This window comes from Panthera pardus, unplaced genomic scaffold, assembly GCF_024362965.1.
Source record: "Panthera pardus isolate Hobbes unplaced genomic scaffold, ASM2436296v1 HiC_scaffold_2, whole genome shotgun sequence".
NCBI classification, from domain to species: domain Eukaryota; kingdom Metazoa; phylum Chordata; class Mammalia; order Carnivora; family Felidae; genus Panthera; species Panthera pardus.
In genome coordinates, this window is record NW_026526765.1 from 67,509,718 (window position 1) to 67,526,706 (window position 16,989).

General features: G+C 36.0%; 1 long non-coding RNA gene across 1 annotated transcript in view; it reads left to right on the forward strand.

Moving 5' to 3' along the window:
• The first annotated feature begins 2,942 nt into the window (after window positions 1-2,942).
• The window catches only part of LOC109267605 (uncharacterized), a 114,808-nt gene continuing 100,761 nt past the window's right edge, over window positions 2,943-16,989 (forward strand). Inside the window, exon 1 of the long non-coding RNA XR_002080195.2 lies at window positions 2,943-3,036. This is a non-coding gene — a long non-coding RNA (uncharacterized LOC109267605). The remainder of the gene's footprint in view (window positions 3,037-16,989) is intronic.

Below are 16,989 nucleotides of genomic sequence, written 5' to 3' on the forward strand. Positions count from 1 at the left end.
ATACAGTTAATGATAATATAACTGTGTATGATGACACATGGTAGCTATACTTACTGCTGTGAACGTTTCATAATGTATATAATTGTCAAATCATTATGTTGTATACCTGATACTAATATAATATTATTTGTATATATATATTATATTATCAACTATATTTTAATTAAAAATTTAAAAAATGAGGGACGCCTGGGTGGTGCAGTCAGTTGAGCGTCCGACTTCAGCTCAGGTCACGATCTCACAGTTCATGAGTCTGAGCCCCGCATCGGGCTCTGTGCTGAAGCTCAGAGCCTGGAGCCTGCTTGGGATTCTGTGTCTCCCTCTCTCTCTGCCCCTCCCCCACTCACGCACTGTCTCTCTCTTTCAAATATAAATAAACATTAAAAAAGTTAAGAAAATATTTTTAAATGAAAAAGAACAACCTCAGTTTTGTTCCATTTATTTTGAGAGGGAATAAAAACCCTATCTACACATTACAATTTACACATTAAGACATAAATAAGAAAGTGATTATTCGAGTTACAAAAGCACACATCTTAAATTCTTTATAAATGCTAGTTATTAATTGTTTGTTTAAATATCATTAATTATTTCACAGAGGCTAGAGAAATCACTAAATTAAAAATTTTTTTGAGGAGCCATGCCTAAGGAGATAAATAAGAAACTTAAAAATTTCTGGAGTAGAAGGGACACATAAGTCAGTAGGGATACAATGCAATTCTTTTAAAAGGCCCATATTTTCAGAAAAACCCTATATATCTTATACAGGTAGACTGGTATAATTTTTCTCCCAAGCATCATAAATGGTTAAACAAAAACCCCCACTGAACTTTACAATCTTACCTTGATTTGCCTTACCATGCAACCTACTGTAGCCATTCATCCACTGTCCATGACATCATCACCCTTTCAAAATTCCTGCTGTAACACTTATTACTTTCTGATTTATCTGCCCATCCTTAGCCCCAATAAACTGGAAGTTTTTGTTTGATAGGGTTTTGCCAAAGCCTAGAATAGTGATTGGCCCATAGAAGGAGTTCAATGAATATTTGTTAGATGAACAAATGGAGTTAACTTTTATCCTCATTAGACTTTTGTTGATGTATCTTCAAACCTTTATTGAGTTATTACCGTGTATTTGGCATTGTGCTACATGCTGAAATTTTAAGACAAATAAGTCACACTCCCTGCATGGAAGGAGTTAAACATTTAAACAAATAATGACAATATGTGGGGATATATAATTTTGGGAAGGTCATTTTGCCTCTCTGGGCTTTAGTTTTCTCTTGTATAAAATAAAAGTATCAAACCGGATGATCTTAATAGCTGTTTTCATCTTATGAAATATGTGTTGTGTTCATGATATATGTGCACAAATATTTCTTATTCATTATTTCTCCACTGGAAGAAATGAGTGCCAGGAACCGGGAATAGGCTGGTTATTGGTTTGTGATCAGTAAATAACGTGGGCCCTAAGGGTGTGGCATTGCCATATTGCAGATATTTCAGAAAAAACCAGTCTCTTGTTTTGGTCCAGATGTAATCCCATCCAGGTGTAAGCCAAAAGGAAAAAACCTCCATGATAAGTGCAATACAATAATAAATCCAAATAAGTATAGGAAAAGAAACTGAAGTTTATTAAAAAATTTTTTTTCAAGTGAACTCTACACAACATGTGGGGCTCAAACTCACGATCCCGAGATGAAGGGTTGTTGTGTGCTCCACCGATTGAACCAGCCAGGAACCCTGAAACTGAAGTTTACTGGGCGACATTTAAGTGGCAATTCTTGTTTGTCTTTTAAGTATACAAGAAATACATAATCCAGTCAACATAAAAAGTATAGAACAAAAAGCAAAAGAAGACCATTTTTTCTTTTGACTTTCAAATAGCATTTAATGGATGAAGTAGCACATTTGTTTTCTATGCTGCAAAACAATATTACCACAAGCTTAACGGCTTAAATCAACACACATCTATTTCCTCTGGGTTTCTGTGGGTCAGCAGCCCAGGCGTGGCTTAGCAGGACTGCTGCTCTGTCTCTCACAAGAATGAAATCAAGATGTGAGCTGAGACAGCGGGTATACACCAACACACAACTGATTCAGGCTTTCACGGAGCTGTAACCCTAGTGACGATAAATACATGATATACTGTCAGGGGAGGGGGGGGCAGAGACCTGTCCCGCCAGTGAGGATGCTGGTGGCTGTGGATGTTCACGTAGAGTACAGGGCCACAGAGGACATGAAGGGCATCTGAGCTGGAACTAGACCAGGCTCCATCTTGTCCTCTCTACATCTGTTCCCCCCCCTTCCTCCTTTCCCCCTCCTCCCCCTCTGCCTCCCCTTCACGTCCCCCTTTCACTTCCTCTCCACTCCCCTCCTCCTCCTTTTGCAAAAAGCCTTCCCCACTACCATCTCCTATTTCCTGTCCGAAGTTGAGGGTTTGCTGTGTAGCCTTCCAGATGTTATCTCTGTGTACATATATGTGTATGTGAAAATATGTAGGATTCTTTTGGGGGTTTTATATTGTAAATGTTTTCTGATTTTTGCTTTTTTCCTCACATAAAACATATTTTGGGAATCCACATAGGTAAATAGATCTGCCACATTCTTGTTATCTATTGTATTATACTCACAAAGTAGTTGTATAGCTCATCATTTTCCTATTAAGGGATATTTAGGTTATTTGCTATTGTTCACTTTTTTTTTTTAATTTTTTTTTAACGTTTATTTTATTTTTGAGACAGAGAGAGACAGAGCATGAACAGGGGAGGGGCAGAGAGAGAGGGAGACACAGAATCTGAAACAGGCTCCAGGCTCTGAGCTGTCAGCACAGAGCCTGACGTGGGGCTCGAACTCACGGACCGCGAGATCGTGACCTGAGCCGAAGTCGGCCGCTTAACCGACTGAGCCACCCAGGCGCCCCTATTGTTCACTTTTTCAAACGGTGTTTTGGTGATCTTTATACATGCATCTTGTGCCTATTGCTGAAGAATGGACACCTTGAAGTGATACTTCATCTGAAGTGGTCAAATGGTAAGTACCTTTAAAATTTTAGAAGATACTGTCTTATGACCCTCCAAAAAGGCTACAGTAATTTGCATCTCCACTACTGGATCTAACAGTACCCATTTGCTCACAGTCCTGCCAACTCTCAATATTATCAATCTTTTAAATTTGGGGATTAAAAATTCAATCTTATTTTTGTTCTAATTTGTGTTTAGTTTGGAGTCTTCGGATACTTGGCAAAGTTAAACATCTTTCCATGTATTTATTGGCTATCTATATAATTATACAGATAATTCACTGAATTCTTTCATTTATCATTTCTTTTTTTTCTATTGGCCAGGCTGTGTTTTTCTTAATGAGTTTTAGAAATTCTTAATATTCTATTGCTATCAATTCTTTGCATATTATATATGTTAGAAATATTTCCTTCCACTTTGTTGTTTATTTTGAATTTCAAACATATTACTTGCTACTCAAAAGTGATGAGGTGGTAGGGAAGAGTGGCCAAAATGGTCTTGCTATTTAGTATGACAAGATATTCTGAGCTCATCTTGTATATTTTTTTCCCCTGGACCCAACAGAATCAACCATTTTTCTAATGCAATCTTATAAATAATAAAACTGATGCTTCTTTGTACCTCATTCTGGCTTTTTGTATTTTGTTCTTTTCAAATCATTTTCTAGTAAAACTGAGAAAACCACATAAAATAAATACAATTCATGAATTGCATAGGCACCTTTGTAACCATCATGCCAGGTCAAGAAATGAAACATGTGTCTCCCATATGCTTAGACCCTGTCACAATCACCTCTTTCCAACAACAACAAAAAAGACATTATACTGACATTACCACCTTGTTGAATTTTAAAGAACAGTGTATCACTGGGGTGCCTGGGTAGCTCAGTTGGTTGAATGTCCAACTTCGGCTCAGGTCATGATCCTGCGGTTCGTGAGTTCAAGCCCTGCATTGGGCTCTGTGCTGACAGCTTGGAGCCTGGAGCCTGCTTTGGAATCTGTGACTCTCTCTTTTCTCTGCCCCTTTTCTGTTCATGCTGTGTCTTTTTCTGTCTTTCAAAAAATAAATAAATGTTAAAAAAAATTTTTTTAAAGTGTATCACTACTGTACATTTTTCCAGACATTATAATTTAGTCATGCCCACTTTATAAGAAATTGGATGTGCCATTTAAATTTTTTAATCCACAAATTCCATCTTCAGTTTTTTTCTGTTTTCTTACAACTTCATTTGTGGAAAGACCAGAATTGTTTGACTTGTAGAGTTTCCTACAGTCTGGATGCTGCTGATTGCACACTCATGGTGCATTTAAACACATTTTTCTATCTATGTGTTTCCTGCAAATTGACAGTTGGATCCAGAGCTTAGAAATCTGGAACTGGTCAGAAATCTGGTTTAATCCGCTTGATAGGGGCTGAATTCTGTCACTAGGAGGCTTGTAATATTTGGCTGTCTCTTTTTTCTGATGGTAATAGCCACTGGTCCTTATGCCTAGATCCATTAATAAATTGGAGGTTGCCAAATGATAATATTCAATGTTATTATTTACTTTCCATAATAAATACTGTTGAAATACTGTTATAAATACTGCTTCCCTTCATTTACTATTTGGTCATCTAGTGATGTACGTTGTACAGTGAAGAGGTCCTTAATATTTGATTCTTTCCATTTATTTAACATTTTTCCAGATAAAGATTTTACCCTCTAGCATCTTCCAAAGGTATCCAATTAATTTTTAATATTATTATGAGCTAATGAATTTAAATATTTTTGATGGGTTTCAATCTATTGTAATTATTCTCCTTATGAAGTTCAAATTTTCCTAATTGTGGCTGGTGAGAGCCTCTACAAATTGTCTTTGGTATCCTTTGATATGACCCTAGTCTTAGATCACATCCTTGTTATTTGGTATGGGCATTAATTTTCCAAGGCTGCTATAACAATTACTACAAACTTGATGGTTTAAAACAACACACGATTGTTTTTTTATAACCCCATAGGTCAGAGGTCTGAAATTTTTTTCCTGGACCAAAATCAAGGTGTCAGCAGGGCAATTCTTCTTCCAGTAGCTCTTTTGGAAAACCACGTTTTTTGGCCTTTTCCAGCTTCTAGAGGAATTCCTTGTATTCCATGGCTTATGTCCCCTTCTGCCATCTTCAAAACCAGCAGCATTTCATCTTGCTTCAGTTTGCACCTTGCCTTTTCTCTTCTGCATCCAATTTCCCTCTTAAAAGGCCCTCATAGATAAACCAGGATAATCTCCCCATCTCAAACATTTTAACTTAATCCCACCTGTAAATTCCCTTTTGCTACATGAGGTAACATTCACGGGTCCCAGGGATTAAGACTAAGTATTTTGTTTTTAACTTTTTGAGGAACTTCCATATTGTTTTCCACAGTGACTGCACCAATTTGCATTCCCACCAACAATGCAAGTGGGTTCCTTTTTCTCTTTATCCTTGCCAACACTTGTTTCTTGTGTTTTTGATTTTAGCCATTCTGACAGGAATGACATGATATCTCATTGTGGTTTTGATTTGCATATCTCTGATGATGAGTGATGTTGAGAATCTTGTCATGGGTCTGTTGGCCATCTGGAAGTCTTCTTTGGAGAAATGTCTGCTCATGCCTTCTGCCCATTTTTCCCTTGGATTATTTATTTTTTGGGTGTTGAGTTGTATATGTTTTTCATATATTTTGGATACTAACCCTTTATTAGATATGTCATTTGCAAATATCTTCTCCCATTCAATAGGTTGTCTTTTTGTTGATTGTTTCCTTTGCTGTAGAAAAGCTTTTTATTTTGATGTAGTCCCAATAGTTTATTTTTGTTTTTATTTCCCTTGCTTCAGGAGACATATCTAGAAAAATGTTGCTTCAGACAGCATCAGAGAAATTACTTCTAGGATTTAAAAAAAATTTTTTTTTAATTTTATTTACTCCTGAGAGAGAGACAGGGGGTAAGTGGGAAAGGAGCAGAGAGAGAAGGAGACACAGAATCTGAAGCAGGCTCTAGGCTCTGAGCTGTCAGCACAGAGCCTGACGTGGGGCTCAAACACATGAACTGCGAGATCATGACCTGAGCTGAAGTTGGACACTTACCGACTGAGCCACCCAGGCACCCCGACTTCTAGGATTTTTATGGTTTCAGGTCTCACATTTAGGTCTTTGATCTGTTTTGAGTTTATTTTTGTGTTTGGTGTAAGAAACATGCCTTCTACATGTCGCTGTCCAGTTTCCCAACACCATTCGTTGAAGAGACTGTCTTTTTCCCATTGCATGTTCTTTTGTCATGAGTTTGTTTCAGGGGTTTCTATCCTATTCCATTGATCAATGTGTCTATTTTTATGCTAGTACCATACTGTTTTGATTACAGTTTTGTAGTATAACTTGAAATCCGGAATTGGGATACCTCCAGCTTTGTTTTCCTTTTTCAAGATTGTTTTGGCTATTCAGGGTCTTTTGTGGTTCCATACAAATTTTAGGATTATTTTTTCTAGTTCTGTGAAGTATACTTATCATGATATGTACTAAGTAATACTATATTGTACACCTGAAGGTAATATAGTACTTTATGTTAACTGTATTGGAATTAAAATTAAAAACTTAAAATGGGGCATCTGTGCAGCTCAGTTGGTTGTGTCTGACTCTTGATTTTGGCTCAGGTCATGATCCCAGGGTCATGGGATCAAGCCCTACATTGGGCTCTACACTGAGCATGGAGCCTGCTTAAGATTTTCTCTTTCTCTCCCTCTGCCCCTCTCTCCAGCTTGTTCTCTCTCTCTCTCTAAAATAAAAAAATTCTTAAAAAAATTTTAAAAAATAAATTAAAAACTAGTAAAAAATACTAGATATTTTGGGGAGCCATTATTCAACCTACTCCAGTATGGCAAGCTATTCCAGGGCCAACTATCTAGTACATTCCCTGCCTGGAGCTAGAATCACTGTTTCTCCATGTACCTCTAATTTCTTTTAGTAGGAAGTGTTATTTCAGGATCACAATCTGGGACCAGGGTCACTCATTGCTATCAGTTGGTCATTGTTTCCAGGACTTTTCAGGGGACAGAATTCATTCTGATATTTTCAATTCAAATTCAAGACTTAATGACTTTTACTTGACATCTTATTGAATACATCTGAATCTCCTGCCTTCCACACTGAGTTCTTAAGAACTGATTCTTATAGGCACAGATGATGATAAAATTAGAACATCTTCTATACACATTAATTTCAGAATGATGACACTAATACTACCACTACCTCCAATATGATTTCTGTTTCAGCAAATGTTCTCCCCAATCTTCCCCCATTAAAAAAAGTGGTTTTGTTATATCTACGTTGTCAGATCACATAGCCATGGCATACTTTAATTTCTCCTCCTTAATTCTTATTTAGTCATAATCCTACAAGCAAGTATATATTTAATGCCCACCCACAATCTTTATATAGATGTCTTTCTAGATTTTTAGATTATATACAATTGTTCTGTAGGATAGGGTCATGGAAATAATGTTCTCTGAATTCTTGCATGTTGATAACATCTTGTGTGTGAATTTTATACTTGAAAGTCAGTTTTACTAGATAAAATACCTAGGCTTGCACTTTCTTTCCTTGAATAACATGCATACTTATTTTTCCTTCTGGTGCAAGGGTTGCTGTTGAGAATTTGATTGTAATTTAACTTTTTCCCTTAAAAAGTTATATTCTCTTTTTGCTTAGATACTCAAGTCATTTTTTCCCCTGTAAAGTCGAGTAGTTTTATAAGAATGTGTCTTGCAGTTGGTCATTCTGGGTCATTATTTTCATGTAAATTGTATAGTTTTAATCTTTTTACTTCTAGTTCAGGAAAGTTTTTATGAAATATATGCTTTTGTATTTGTTGTGTTTACTTGTTTGGTTTTAATATTCAAGCAATCTGATTATCTATATGTTGGCTCTTTTTTGCTTATCTTCAGTATTTGTTACTTTATAACTTCCTTTATTTCTTTTCTCCTGTAACTTATTATCGTTAAGGTATTATGTATTGTGTTTATTTGCTCTTACGTCTCCTCTGGCTTAGTCTTCTTTTCTAAAATGAATTTTTAAATTTTTCATCTTTTCCTTAGATCTTTTACCCTCTTTTTGAGTTTTAGAATTCTGAATTATGTTGTTCTTTTAAATCTTATATAATTTTATTAACTTCTAGTTCAATTTCATTTAGGAGGTTGTGTTTGGACCTGTTTTGTGGTCCATATCTTGCTGGCATGTTTTCATTGTCTAGAGGATACTATTCTGTTTTTCGCTCCCTTTTTCTTCTATATTTTGTTTTGGGATTGACTTAGATATTTTCCTTTTGCTCATATTTGTGTGAAACTGATTTTCCTAAACTTTCCAAAGATGTGGCTCAAGGTAGGTTTCTTAATTTCTTGGTGCTCCCAGTTCTGTGTTTTTTTTTTTTTTTAAGTGTTAAAACACAGATTCACTTACTTTTTTTGAGATTTCCTGGTTCTTTTTCCCTTCTCTAACTTATCTGGATCCTCTCTTTCATTTGTCTCCATTGTTCAAATTCTTGCTGATTTTTTATTTCACTCTATGAAGTTTCTGCCAAATGTAGGTCTCTCTCTTGAAAGGGAATCCTGGTTGTTTGTTTTTGACAACTCATGTGGCCCAGCCTGCTTCAGTCCTTTTCAGTCTTTAGAAACTGGGCCCCTTGTGATCATCCACTATTGGACTGGGCAAATTGCTTTCCAGTTTCTGCTGCTGTTGTCAGATCAGCTGGTCTTACTTTCCAGGAATACCTGTGCACTATTGTGCTCTTTCATTTTCAGACCCATCAGACATCCCTGTGTGTTTTCTCACACAGGCCCTGATGCCATGTAGATCTTGTGGATGTTGTTGATTTATTGTTACCTGCTTCTATCTGTGGATTTGTGGGGCTATTTTGTCAACTGGTTCTGATGCAGAAGTTGTTTTGTTTTCCCATCTAGTTTATTGTTATTTTATGTAGAGATTCAAGGAGATTCTTCAGGAAAGTATTTTAATATACAAACATGAAGATAGAGCCCCAGTGAAATAACAAATTAGATTCTTTTATAAATAATACTTGATGTTATTCTTCTCTTTTTAAAATGAAATGTTGTGATTCAATTACAAAAATGTTTAACACGTTATTTCCCAACCCAATATATAGTAACTATTTCTTTTATTGAGTCTGATCTGTCATGGAATTCTATAACATATCAATTAATTTTATATATTCCAATAATTATTCTCTTCTATCACCTCTTATTTCATCTTCCCACCCTCAGAACCTGTACACAACAGGACAAATATAAAAACGTATAATTATACCACTGACTCTCTGAGGTAACATACAGTAGTCATATTTAGTTATGTTTGATTTCTATGCATGTGTGCTATTTGGTGAAACTTGCTAGTTAATATCAAAACTATACTAAAAAAAAAAGTAAAAAATTAAAGATAATTTCACAAGAGCTTTATAAAGTTAATTTATAAATAACACCTTTTTATGAGAGACAATAAAATTTAAAGAGTAAGAGTAAATGCACAACTATAGATGCTGGAGAAGATGTGGAGAAACAGGAACCCTCTTGCACTGTTGGTGGGAATGCAAACTGGTGCGGCCACTCTGGAAAACAGTGTGGAGGTTCCTCAAAAAATTAAAAATAGACCTATCCTATGACCCAGCAGTAGCACTGTTAGGAATTTACCCAAGGGATACAGGAGTACTGATGCATAGGGGCACTTGTACCCCAGTGTTTATAGCAGCACTCTCAACAATAGCTAAATTATGGAAAGAGCCTAAATGTCCCATCAACTGACGAATGGATAAAGAAATTATGGTTTATATATACAATGGAATACTACGTGGCAATGAGAAGGAATTAAATATGGCCTTCTGTAGCAACATGGCTGGAACTGGAGAGTGTTATGCTAAGTGAAATAAGTCATACAGAGAAGGACAGATTCCATATGTTTTAACTCCTATGTGAATCCTGAGAAACTTAACAGAAGACCATGGGGGAGAGGAAGGGGAAAAAAATGGTTACAGATGGAGGGAGCCAAAACATAAGAGACTCCTAAAAGCTGAGAACAAACTGAGGGTTTATGGGGCGGTGGGAGGGAGGGGTGAGTGGGTGATGGGTATTGAGGAGGGCACCTATTGGGATGAGCACTGGGTGTTGTATGGAAACCAATTTGACAATAAATTTCATATTTAAAAAAAAGAGTAAATGCACAAAATGGCCTATCTGTAGTTCAGCTTCTGAAGAATTCTGTGTACAGTATAGTCCATTTGCCACAAAATTGACATGAATAGTGGGTGTTCAGCCTCTGCAAGGGACCTTGAGTCAATTGACAAGTTTTAAAAAAATGCATAGAGGGGTGCCTGGGTGGCTCAGTTGATTAAGCATCTGACTCTTGATTTTGGCTTGGGTCATGATCTCACTGTTCGTGAGTTTGAGCCCTGCACTGGGCTCTGCATGTACAGCGTGGGGCTCTGCATGTACAGCGTGGAGCCTGCTTGGGATTCTCTCTTTCTGCCCCTCCACTCCTCATCCTGTCTCTCTCTCTCTCTCTCTCAAAATAAATAAATAAACTTAAAAAAATGCATAGAAATCAAACTATGACAAGTTGTGGACTTTTAGTTCATTCCTTGTTTTCTTAGAAGGTGTGGATATTAATTTGTAGTATAATGTGATACAAATAAGAAAAAATCTATATTGCTGCTCTTTGTGCGAAATTTTTAGCCCCATAGTTCACTTCTTTCTGTGTCTTGGGTGACATATATATTTTAAGAACAGTGGAATAGTTATGGTAGATATTGGCCATTGTCCCAAGTGTGTGCTAGAAATTGATAGTTCTTTGTTTATAGGGGATTTGTTCTTCTAAAATTATATTTTTATCTTCCTATATACACTAATCCACAGGTTAATCAATAGAGTTGAAGGTTGCAAAGTGATAAGAAATAAAAGCTTATACAAATATTCAGATCTGGAAAGTTCTCAGTGTTTGCTAGAGCCCTCTTGGGAGTGCCCTGTCACCATCTCTTAAGGCTACATCTGGCAGGAGCAGCTACATCCAACTGTATCTTGCCAGGTCCAGATTCTGGCCCTTCTAACTGCTGAGCAGTCCTGATGTGTACATTGTAAATGGCTTCAGCTCTCAGCCCTGCAGTTTTTCTGAATTAGCTCAGTGATATTTCCAGCTGCTGGGAAAATGGTCCTGTCAGCAGAACATTATGTTCAGAGTGGCTTGATCTGTGTGGCCTACTTCCTTTCCCACAGGACAGTGAATTCACACTGTATACTCTTTGCCCTAGGTTTCTGCTACATGCAGAAAAGTTGGCCTGGCAACTTTATGTGAACAACCAAGTATATGTAAATATGCATGTCTACATATATATATATATATGTATATATGTGTGTCTACATATATATATGTATATGGTTATATGCATGCATATACATAAATGTATATGCATATATATGTAGTTTAAGTATTTATGTAATTTCCCATTATATAGGGAATCTCACTGCAATTCATTGCTAACTGCATCTGCATGGCTTCTGCTTATTTCAGGCACAGTTGTTTATTCTCATTAATCTTTTGGTACAGTAAGCAACTAGCGGAATCACTTAGGGTGCCAAAAGGAAATAAATGACAAATACACTGGAAATTTGGTGGGGGACTAATTATAAATTTGTGGGTGGTATATAGGGAACCCACAAGGGTGGTGAAGAAACCCAGAGCTAGGAATAGTGAAGCTGTTACTGATAGCTGGAAGGGATGGGAGAGGGAGAGGTTACTGAAAGCCAGAAGGATGAGCATAGGGCACACTGTCTTGAGACAACCAATGACTTTCTTTTGAGGGATAAAGCCAGGTTCAGGTGACTCTCCAAGAAGAGAATTAGAGCAATAATACCCTTGCCTTGATATTTTTCCTCTTTATTTTCTACCTGAACATATCCATTGGCTGAACCCAACAAGAAGCTGAATTGCTTGAAGGCCTGTTAGGTAAGAGTAAGGTGGAAAGGAGAGAGAAGGATATGCCTTAAGCAAATAGAAAATATCCAGTACATTAACTGTTTGTCTCATTAGAATAGAACTGTCTCAGGCTAAACGTGTATCCTGATGTTGTATGATACATCTTGTGGCTTATGCACATGTCATCCTGATTTAAGAATATCTCCTTCTTACTACTAAAACAGAGAAAAAGCACTCATCTTACCTATGTCTATGCTGCTCCCTAGGTAAGGATGATTTTTATTCCAATCTTCTCTCTCCTTTCAATATTACTCATTAAAAAATAAACCAATGAGTTTGGAAATAAAAGGCAAACTGAAAAAAAATCCACTATTAGTCTATGTAAATTACCTATAGAATTCTTTTTAGCCACCTATTTATTTTTATGTTCACATCTGTGTGTAATCAACTATATCATGGACTTTATTCTAGATTTAAAATGATAATACTAAGCCCCCAACTCATCTTTGCCAGCCATAATGATGAAATAAAAAGATCATTCATCTATTACCGTGATGACTGATTACGTGTATGTATCAGTCAAGACAGGTTGGATTGTGCAGCTGTAACAAATCCCTGACATCTCAGTGGCTTAAAACAAGAATACACCCAGTGAGTCACAGCAGCAGATCTCTGCTCTTCGTAGTCATTCAGGGACCCAGGATGAAGTCTGCACCACCACCCTTGACGCTGCCATTTTATGATGTGTTTGTATGATCAACACAGCAGGTGGAGAGCTCTGGAGAGTCTTATGCCAGTACTTAAATGTTTCAGCCTAGAAGAAACATCCCAACCTAGAAGGGGCACAGCAATTTTGCCCATAACATTGGCCATAGATAGTTATTAGGCCCTGCTCAGGCATAGGTGTGCCGGGAGGTGCAGCCTTCTGTGTCCAGGAGGAAGAACTGAATATTAGTGAGTCCTGATAGTGTCTACCACCTTATGAGATTCCTTTTTGTCCTAAACTGAATGAGATCAAGATATCTTAAGAATTAACTTCATTTCTCTTTTGTACATTCTCCATTGACAGTCAGCCATGATCTGCCTCTTAATTTTAGTCCTTGAACACCTGGTACCAGGATTTCTTTCTTTCCTAGTTCAGCTGTGGTAGTTTTGCTCATAGAGGAGTCCTCATTTTAAATTTTGTATGTGTTTTTAGATGATCACATACTTCACTTGTAGCTCAGTTTACAGGCAAACTACAAAAGACAAAGATACTTTCTTCTAAAAGCATAAATGATGTTTGAATTAAAGTGACTCTGAAGTATAATTACCTAGCACCTATGAGAGATGACATTTGGAAGATGAGAAAGGTAAAGGGAAGCAAGCTGTTGCTTTTCTTCATGGAGGACACCCAGGGGCATCCAGGGTATGCATGTGTCCATCCAATAGACACATCCCTAAACGATTTCCAAGTTACAGCAGATGGGTTGGTATTGACTTCAATTTCTGTTAGTCACATCTATGCTAATAGACATGATAATAGATCTAATGCTAATAGAATTAATAATATTAGCGGGAAGAAAAAGATCCTCAGGGAAGTTTGACTCTCTGTCTTAATTAAAATAATTTAGGGGCACCTGGGTAGCTCAGTCAGTTAAGCGTCTGACCCTTGAATCTTGGCTCAGGTCATGATCTCACGGTTCCTGGGATCAAGCCACACATCTGGCTCTGCACTGAGAGTGCAGAGCCTACTTGAGATTCTCTCTCTCCCTCTCTTCCTGCTCCTCCTCCACTGTGCTCTCTCTCTCTGTCTCAAAATAAATCAGCTTAAAACAAAACAAACTAAAATAATTTATGAATTGATTGGGAGAGTTGGTTACTAAACTATATTTTCCCAAGATCCTTTCTTCATTTTATCATTGCCTGCACTGAAAATTTATACATGGGGAAGCATACAAATGGATATGTATAAATCCATTTAATATATTGTTTGTTATGTAGAAGTCAATAATAAACTGAATTTTTTGTGGCATTGAACCAGTGCTAGGAAAGATTAAAAAATTTTAGTTCAAAAGGTGAAAACCCTCCTCTTCACTCTGCCCAGCAAAGATAACAACTTCTAGGAGGCCCTTAGCTGATAAGACATTTCCAAAATATTAATAAGAGCAAGCTTGTCCAAGTAAGTTCTTTGATTTTTAGTTTTATTGGATACATTACAAACTATCTTGATATAAACAACTTTCTGTTTCTTCCCCAACAGAATTCTTAGATTGCTGACCTGGCAAAGCACATTTTCATTCCGTTCAGATCATTGTTTATGTAACTCAGTGCTAGCTTTCCAATGTGTCTTGCCTAATGGCTCTTAAAATCAACAATCTGAGTACCGCGGGGAGATAGATTGTGTCAGTGCTGGGTGTTAATGAGTAAAGCTTTGATGGAGACCATTCCATTCTCCTCTATTTTTGCAGTGTATGAACAGAGGGGATGGAATGGTCACAACTGGGATGGAAATCAAAAGTTGTATCTATGGAGTCTCTCTAGATATGTACTTGGCAGGGAAAAGAGTGGCTAAGAAACCAACTTGGGAGAAGTGCTCTTTCTAAGCTTGCTTGCCTTTTCATTTTACTTTGAAACATTTTATTATTTCAAAAGTAATATATTGTTATTAAAAAATTAAATGCCTCACAAATATTTAACAATAAGGTAAAATTCCCCTATAGCCTCACCCTTCAGAAGTAACTAACAGTTTGTGTATATTCTTCCAGAGTTTATTTTTTAATTTTTGTGGGATTCTTCCCCTCTTCCTACTCCTCCCCCTTCTCCTCTTTCTCCTTTGGCTTTCTCTCCTCCGTCTCGTCTTCCTCTTCCCCGTACTCTTCATCTTCCTTCTCCCTTTCCTTTTCTTCTTATTCCTCTTTCTCATACCCTTGTTCTCATTCTTCCACTACTATTCCTTCTGTTTTTGTACTCCAAATTAGTGCAGGTGGTATTGCTGGATCAAAGATTCTGAACTTTTATAATTTTAGTAGATTGCCAATAACATATTTTGCCCATCAACATGTTATCAATTGCTTTGCCAAATAAAGTTGTATTAACCTACATATCCCCAGTTACTTATCAATACTGGCTAGTATCAACCATAAGTCTTTGTTAACCTTTGTTAATCCTGTTTTCATTTAAATTTATTTAATTATTAGGTTTAGCTTTTTTTTTTATATGTTTATACGTCCATGGTATGTCTTCTATGACTTGTCTGTTCATGTACATTTTTTTTCTATTGGGTATTTGCTTTATTAAACACTGATTTTAATATATATATATTAATATGCCATATATATAATATGTTAGCTATATATTTGGGATATTATGCTTTTGTCTTTTCTGTGTATTGTCTATACTTTCCTCTGATTACCTCTGTTTCTTCATTTTGTTTATAGTACATTTTGCCTTGCAGAACTTTCAAATTTTCACATGAACATATATATTCACAATTTATTTTATTGCTTCTAGGTTTAATGCAATGCTTAGAATCCTTTTTGTATTCTAAGTTTATAGCAACTATTTACCATTGTTTTTTTTAAACTTCTTTGTGAATTTACGTTTTTGCTTTGTATGTAAGTTTTTCATCCTTCTGGAATTTATTTTGTAACAAGATATAAAGCATGGATTCAATTTAATTATTTTCCAAGTTGCTATCCTTTTCCAAATGGCTAGCTCATTATACAACCTGCTTATTTCAATAGTCCATTTTCCCCTCCACTGAATTGGAATACCATCCTTATCAAATAATACATTTCCATACAGTTTGTTGTATTAATTTTGGCTGTCTATTTCTGTGCTGATCCTGGATGTTTTTATTACTGTAGATTTAATATATTTGAATATTTAAGAGATCTTCTAGTTTCCTTTGTTCAAATTATGGATCCAACTTTAAAAGTACAGTGGAGATATCAATTCTTATAACACTGATTTGATACATTAATTTGGTGAAAAGCAACACCTTGAAACTATTGAGTCTTTCTATCCAAAAATAGAATTAAAATAGTTTTTCAGGTATTCTTTTATGTCTCTCAGTGGATTTTGTGCTCTTTTCTTTGGGGGAATATGACTCTTTGGTTAAGTTTTTCCAGAATATTTTGTAGTTTTTGATTCAATTATAAATATATTTTTCCATCATGTTATATAAGAAAATAGGAAATTATTGATTTTTGTATATTAATTTTTGATCCAGCTAATGCTGAATACTTTATTTTCTGCTGGTACTTTTTCAGTTGCTTACTTTGGGTTTTTCAGAAAGATAATCATATAGTCTGTAAACGGTAACGACATTGCCTTCCTTATTTATTTATTTATTTATTTATATTTTATTTCTAAATCTTATTCTGATACACTGTTTTCAGAGTTCTACCAGTGCAAAGTGAATCTATCATGGTAATATTAGGCATCTTCTCACCTTGTTCCTTCTTTAATCATATGTTTCAGTGTTTCAACATTAAGCAAGACACTGGCTTTTGGATTATATATGCTATTATGTTAAGTAGCTATAAAAGTTTATTTTATTGACATTTTTAGAAGTTATTTATTTACCTTTTTTCCTGACTATAACCACTATATCTATCTATATATATACACACATATTTAAATTTATTAATATATTTTGAGAGAGAATGTTGTGGGGGGCAGAGAGAGATGGGGAGAGAGAATCCTAAGCAGGTACCACAGTGTCAGCACAGAGCCTGATGTGGGGCTTGAAGTTACAAACCATGAGATCATGACCTGAGCTGAAACCAAGGGTCAGATGGTCAATTGACTGAGTCACTCAGGCGCCCCTATTTTACTGACATTTTTGAAACCAAAAATCAATGATTTTTAAAGCCAATTCTTATAAAAGATTAAATTTTATCAAATGTATTTTTGCTATCTATTTAGGTTACTATATGGTGAACATTATTAATAGAATTCTTAATTTTGATCCATCTTTGCCTTCCTGGAATGACT